Source organism: Ochotona curzoniae, unplaced genomic scaffold (assembly GCF_017591425.1).
Source record: "Ochotona curzoniae isolate NIBS_2020 unplaced genomic scaffold, NIBS_Ocur_1.0 patch14, whole genome shotgun sequence".
In the NCBI taxonomy this organism is placed as follows: Eukaryota; Metazoa; Chordata; class Mammalia; order Lagomorpha; family Ochotonidae; genus Ochotona; species Ochotona curzoniae.
In genome coordinates this window covers 913,250-919,822 of record NW_024466684.1, presented here as the reverse complement: position 1 = coordinate 919,822, position 6,573 = coordinate 913,250, and positions in this window count along the sequence as shown.

The window sequence follows — 6,573 nt, the reverse complement described above, 5'->3', positions numbered from 1 at the left end:
GGGTAGTTTGCATGTGCATATAGTGTTTTTTTTTGGTTAAATTTTTATTTTGAACTTTTGAATTGTATAGTACAAGTGCATACCATTTATAAAAAGAGTTTACCACAGGGGCTGGCACTGGGGCATAGTAAGCTAATCCTCCACTTCTGGCACCAGACAGCCAAGACAGTATGAATAATAAAAGGCCCTTTTGCAAGATGTTATTATTGACATTAACCTCCAAGCTCACACTGAGTAAAAGGCCAACTCCACAGTAGCAAACAATGCCTGGCTGGATTAGAGTTCTTCTGCAGGGTGGTCCGGTGTCCATGCAAAGGGAGGTGGAGCTGCATTCAGGTGGCTGTAGAGACATCCACAGAGCCCTGCCATACAGCGGGAAGTTCCTTGCGACCCTGCCTCAATGGAACAATGCTCTTCACACCTTCGTGTCCCCCACATCCATTGCACGGACCCCAGCAGTTCCTGCTTATGGACTGGGAAAGCAATGGAAGATGGCTCAAGCCTTTGGGGCCCTGTGCCCTGAGAGAAACCCAGAAGGTGGTCCTGGCTCTTAACTTGTCCCGCTCTGGCCATTGCAGTCATTTGGGGAGTGAACCAGCAGATGGAAGGTCTCTCTCATGTCCTTCTCTCTGTAAATTTGCCTAGCAAAGAAAATTAAATGAATTTGTTTTTGTTTTCTTAAGAAATTTGCTGTAGTTTGTTCCCCAACTAGTTTCTATCTTCAACTCTTGAATGTTTTTGCTTGTGTTTCTGGAAGATGCCCCCAGCTTATAAATGCAACATCTTTATTTTGCTATTTCTTGATTATTGCCCCAATTGTAGAAACTGTTGAGTTTCTTCCCTGCGTGATGGTTTAGCGCCTTCATTCCATTAGCATACCCGTCATCTGCCTGCTGCTTCTCTGCAAACATACTTGGACACAGGGAACACTTCTCCATGAATTCTGCCACGATAGCTGTGCCTCTATTTTGCATTATTTGCTTTTTTTTTCTTTTTAACATATTTATGCCTTAGTAAATTTTTTCGTTTCCCAAGATTTTTGATCCTTTTTTAGGACATCTTGGCTGCTGTGTCATGAATCAGATCCCTTTTTAACACCTATCTGATGGTTAGTATTCCATGACTAATAGGTATTATACTATATATTCTTTACTCAGAATTAGGTTATTTTTATTATTTTTAATTAAATTTTATTCAAAGTTATGTTCCAGTGCTCCTTTGGCAAGTGCATTTAAAAAATTTTAGTATTATTATTGTTGACAGATTTTAATTATGTGTATTTATGGGGTTCAGTATAATGTTTCCATTTCTGCATTCAGTATGGAGTGATAAAATCAAGTGAATTAGCATGCTGATCATATAATTGACTTTATGTTTTGCACTGAGACATTTGAAATGTATCCTCTTGTCTTTAAAGGCATTGCTAATCATGATTGATTATTGTCACTGCTCTGTAGTAGGTGTCAAAGCCAGTATTTATTTCTTCCACTCATCTGCCAGGTTCTGGGAAGAACTCATTCTATTTGCTTCCTCCTTGAGTTCTACCTCTTTTGCCACATACAAATGACATTTTCACGTATTATAAATATACACAGCATTTTCAGATTTGGAATTTTTCCTCATGATGAATTGTTAGAAATATTACTAATCAAGTGTTGTGAGGCCTTTATTTTTATTTCAAAGCACGTCATGGAGAGGGAGAGAAGTCTTCTATCGACTGGTTCACTCCCCAGATGGCTGTAATGGACCAGGGGTGGGCCAGGTGGGAGCCAGGAGCTTCACCCGGGTTTCCCATGTGGGTATGGAGCGCCAAACACATGGGCTTGTCTTCACAGCTTCTCCTAGGCTGGAAGTGGAGCAGACGAACTTGAACTTGCACCCATATGGGATGCCAGCAGGTTAGGTGGCAGTTTAGCCCACTATACCAGAGCATGGGCTCTGGGGTATGAAACTTTTAAGGGCTGTTGATATTTATTTCCAAATTTTTATTCCAAAGATTTATATGGGCTTACACACCTTAGAGCTTTGTGGCACCAAGTCCATTCCAACAATGATTGTGGCATGGTGGGTGGAGCCGGCACCTGAGATGTTATTTCCCAGCTACTTCACTTCTTCAATTTATTTTACTTGGAAAGACAGATATACAGAGAGGAAGATCTTATGTCTGTTGACTCGTTCCTTAAGTGGTTGCGATGGCTAGGACTATGCTGATCAGAGTCAGAGGGTGAGAGCCTCTTCCAGGTCTCCCACGTGGGTGCAGGGTCCCAAAGCTTTGGGCTGTCCTCAACTGCTTTCCCAGGCCACAAGCAGGGAGCCAGATGCCTGATGGGAAGTGGCGCTGCCGGGACATGAACTGGCAACCACATGGGATCCTGGCACGTACAAGACAAGGACCCCAACCACTAGGCTCTCACGCTGGGCCCAGTTGGCTGCTTCACTTCTAATCCAGCTCTGCTAATGATCTGCGGAAAGTAGCAGATGATGGCCCAAATAGTTGAGGCTCAGCTAGTCATGTGAGAAACCCCAGATAATGCTCCTGGCTTCAACCTGGCCCAACTTTTGCAATTGCAGCCATCTGGGGAGTGAACCAGTAGCTAGAAGATTCTGTCTCTGTCTCTCAAGCAAAATAAATAAGTAAATCTTAAACAATTAGCTGACAACAATTAAAACCATTTTCCAGGGGCAGGTGTTTTGCCTTCTGGTTAAGCCACTCCAGGCTTACTACATCCCATATTAGCATGGCTGAGTTCAAGAAGGCCTGGGTACCTTTTGGTTTCCAGCTTCGTGTTCATGCGTAGCCTGAGAAGCATCAGGTGATGGGTCACTTGTGTTGTGCTTGTTTCTTGGGAGATCTTCTTGGGAGATCTAGTTTCTACTTGGCTGTAAGCTTCTGGGGAATGAACCAGTGGATCAGGGCTGTCTCATTAACTCAAATAAGTATATTTGAGTATTACTAAGTTTATAATATAGACCTTTAAAAATGTGCTCAATTATTAGTGAGCTGGTATGCTCTTATACTTGTAAATTTCCTATTTCTCTTTCTCACTGTTGGCTTCTCCATAGAGCATTCTAAGCAGCTTTATTTGTTTCTTTGTATTTTCTTGAGTGCCCCATTCCTGCATACCATTACAAATGGTGAATGAGAGAGCAAAGCTTGTTTTTATGACAGAATCAGAAAAGAGAATTAATGGGGGGATATATTGGCTAACAATATATTCCTGAAGCTGAAACAGAAACATTGAGAGACAGTCACAACATCATATGATAGGCCATGTCATTTTTTTCACCTGAAGAATGATTGCTCTGTCAGTGTAACTGATATCTTTTATAAAAGTCCTGCTTCTCTTGCACTCATGGAAAAATTAATACTTAGTAAATTAAGGTGGAGCTTATTGGTAACACTGTCACTTATCTTACTATTAACATGTGAAACCTGCAGGAAATGTTTCAGGTACAACGTGACAGCCATTGTTTCTTTATTGTTCTTGTGGAAACAAAAGCAGCGATATTTAAGTGACTTTGAATAATAAAATTTTACAGCTAGAAAATCCTTAGGCAATACAAATTCTCAAACCTTTTATCACTGAGCTTGTGACTGAAGTTAATCTGACTGCTGTAGGTCACCACTGGTTAGCTTCACATCTCTTGACCAATTGTAGGTTTCTTAGGCTCATGGCTTAAATTGAGAGAGAATAATATCCTTACGAGGTATCATTTTGTTGCTAAATGTTTCAACAGGAAGAAGCTCAGAAATAAAAAAAAAACTTGTCTAATTAGAAAAGTGTGCAAATCACAAATTATAAAACAAATGAGTATATCATGTGATCACTTCTCAGCTCAAGAAGCAGGTCATGGAGGCTGGCATGTGGCACAGCAAATTCAGCTGCTGCTTAGGCCCCCAGAATCCTGTATTAAAGTACCAAATCAAGTCTCAGCTGCCCTGCTTCTGATTCAGCTCTCAGTGTACCTGGGAACAAAGCAGATGATGGTCCAAGTTCTTGGGTCCCTGCCACCCTGGTTGGAGAACTAGATGAAGTTCCTGACTGCTACCTTTGGGTTGGTCCAGCCTTGGCTGTTTTTAGCTAGTTAGGGAGTAAATTAGTGGGTAAAAGATCTTTCACTTTCTCCCTCTCTATGACTCTTCCTTTCAATTAAAAAAAATCTTAAAATTAAAAAACACAACATTGCTGGGAATTCAGAAGCTTCCCTCTTGTTCCCCACGTAGATGCTCTACCTTTTTTTATACCCACAATGCCATGAAACACATAGCAGAGAGTTAATCTTGTAACTATTACCATACTACTGTGATGTGGTTTAAAATGGCAGGAGGGGTAATTGGGGAGTGATGAAGGTAAGGGGCAGGAAGAAATACTTATATCTACAGAACTATATAATGGAAAACAATTATAGTAATGACAATAAATCCTACAAAAAGATTCCCTACTTGCTCCAATCTTGACTTAACACATAGCTAAGCAGGTTTTGAGATGTTCATAAATAGAATCCTACAGTCTGGCTTTTGTTGTGGGTAGCAGCTGTTTATGTATCTCATTGTCCAGGGATTTTCTCTGGACTGTATGTTACAAAAGGAGGCACCACAGTTTTAGTTCTGTTATTGGTAATTCAGATTGTTTCCAGTTTGAGTCTCTCCTAAAGACAATGATGATATAAACATTGTTCTTGTGGTGAAAATAAATCCCACAATCATTAGATTGATAACACGTAGGCGTGATATCATTGGTTGTGCATGTTTAAGTTTAGTAGATACTGCCAGGGCCTTTCTAAAGTACGCATAGTGTAACCACTCCACAGCCATTGTCTTACACACACTGAGCAGGTGGCACCTACACTTGTAGTCTTTCTGATGCATGGATGCTGCCATCTACATGTTTGGAACTGGTATTTGTCCTCTTTGCTAATCCAGTCCATCACATCTTTCTGTTTAGTGACATTTAGAGATCTGTGAAATGCCTATTCATCTTTCTTTCGCGTTTCTCTATATTAGCATGTTTACATATTTATATTTTAAGAAGCTGATTTCCAGGAGTAATACTTATATATTTTGGATTTTGCTTCTGTCAGGTATGGATTATAAATACCGCCTTACTTTGAATTTGATTTTTAAATCTCTTAATAGTATATTTTCATGAACAGGAGTACTTAACAGAGTCCATGTTTTTAATCTGTTTCTTCTGAATTGGTGCTGAGAAATATTTCCATGCACAGGATTTTGAGGATACTCTTCTGTTCCCAAATGCATGTCTTTTACATTAAGAGTGGTAATAAGTTTGGGATGAGGTTGGTTTGTTGTCTGAGGTAGGCATTGTGCCAGTCATCTTGCATTTCCTCTTGCACATTCATTGTTAACAATCTTCACCCTGTTCCCTGGCCCAGGAAGCAGACCTGCCATGCCTACCGAAGTCTGAGGGATTCTGCTGAGGTAGAGGGCTTTCTTTATTGGGCAGTGCTTAGGAATTAATAACCAGCATCCTGAGCTTGGGACCTTATTACCGTGAACACTGTAGAAAGTCTCTTCAGAAAGACTCCAATCATACTTTTGGATGCTGCTTTTCTTTTTCCATGCTCTTATTGTAAGAATGCCAAACCGCTACAAGTTTGTGTGTATTTTGTGTTGAACAGCTATTTTTCTGCAGATGGAAAGTAGGAAAATTCTTACACTCCTCTGGACACCTTGCTTGAAGAAAACTTTGATAATGTCTGTTGTGCAAAAATCTCCAAATTTTTTAACTTTTTGAAATTTCTTTGTAAATGTTAATGCCAGAGTTACCCCTTTATTCAATGAATCACCTGATACAAGAAATTCATTTAGACAAGTTTATATTTATTTAGATTTTTCTTATGCTATAATAATCTGAGCATCCTACAGTTTACCTGTATTGATCATGGATTACATGTTAACTAACATTTTGGAGAGGAAACAAATACAATAAATCAAGGTTATTTTCTTCTTTATTTACTCTTAGAAAGTAAATTCAGTCTAATGTCAGTGCTTCCATTTATGTACTAGACACAAAGCCCAATCTATCATTCACATTATCCGATAAATTTGTTTTTTTTTTTTTTTGGCAGATCTCTTTTCTGTTCACTGTTGAGGGAAAGAACTCACATTTTTTTCTTTTAATTTATGAACTAAAAATAAGTGTTGAATTTATAGAATGGGGACGTTCAAGCTGACCCAGAACCATCATTAACTTTGGTGATAACTTTATAAATTTCATAGACACATTTCTCATAGCTCTCTACTCCATAATCAGAGAATGCAAACCATTAACTATTACATGTTAACTATTTCTAGTTATAGAATATGGTAACTACAAATAGGTGAAACTGACTTGGACACGGATCAAAGAATGTCTTAGAATCTTTCTTTGCTAGATAAGACAAATGATTACATTAGTATTTCTCTTCAAATATTTTTTTAAACTCCTTTGTAACTATTTGCAGATAGAAATAGAAGTATTTTGAGTGCTGATCTCAATATGAAATATAGAATCCACATAATGCACAAAAATATTGGTGGTATAACATTCAATAATCAGGATGTCATGAATT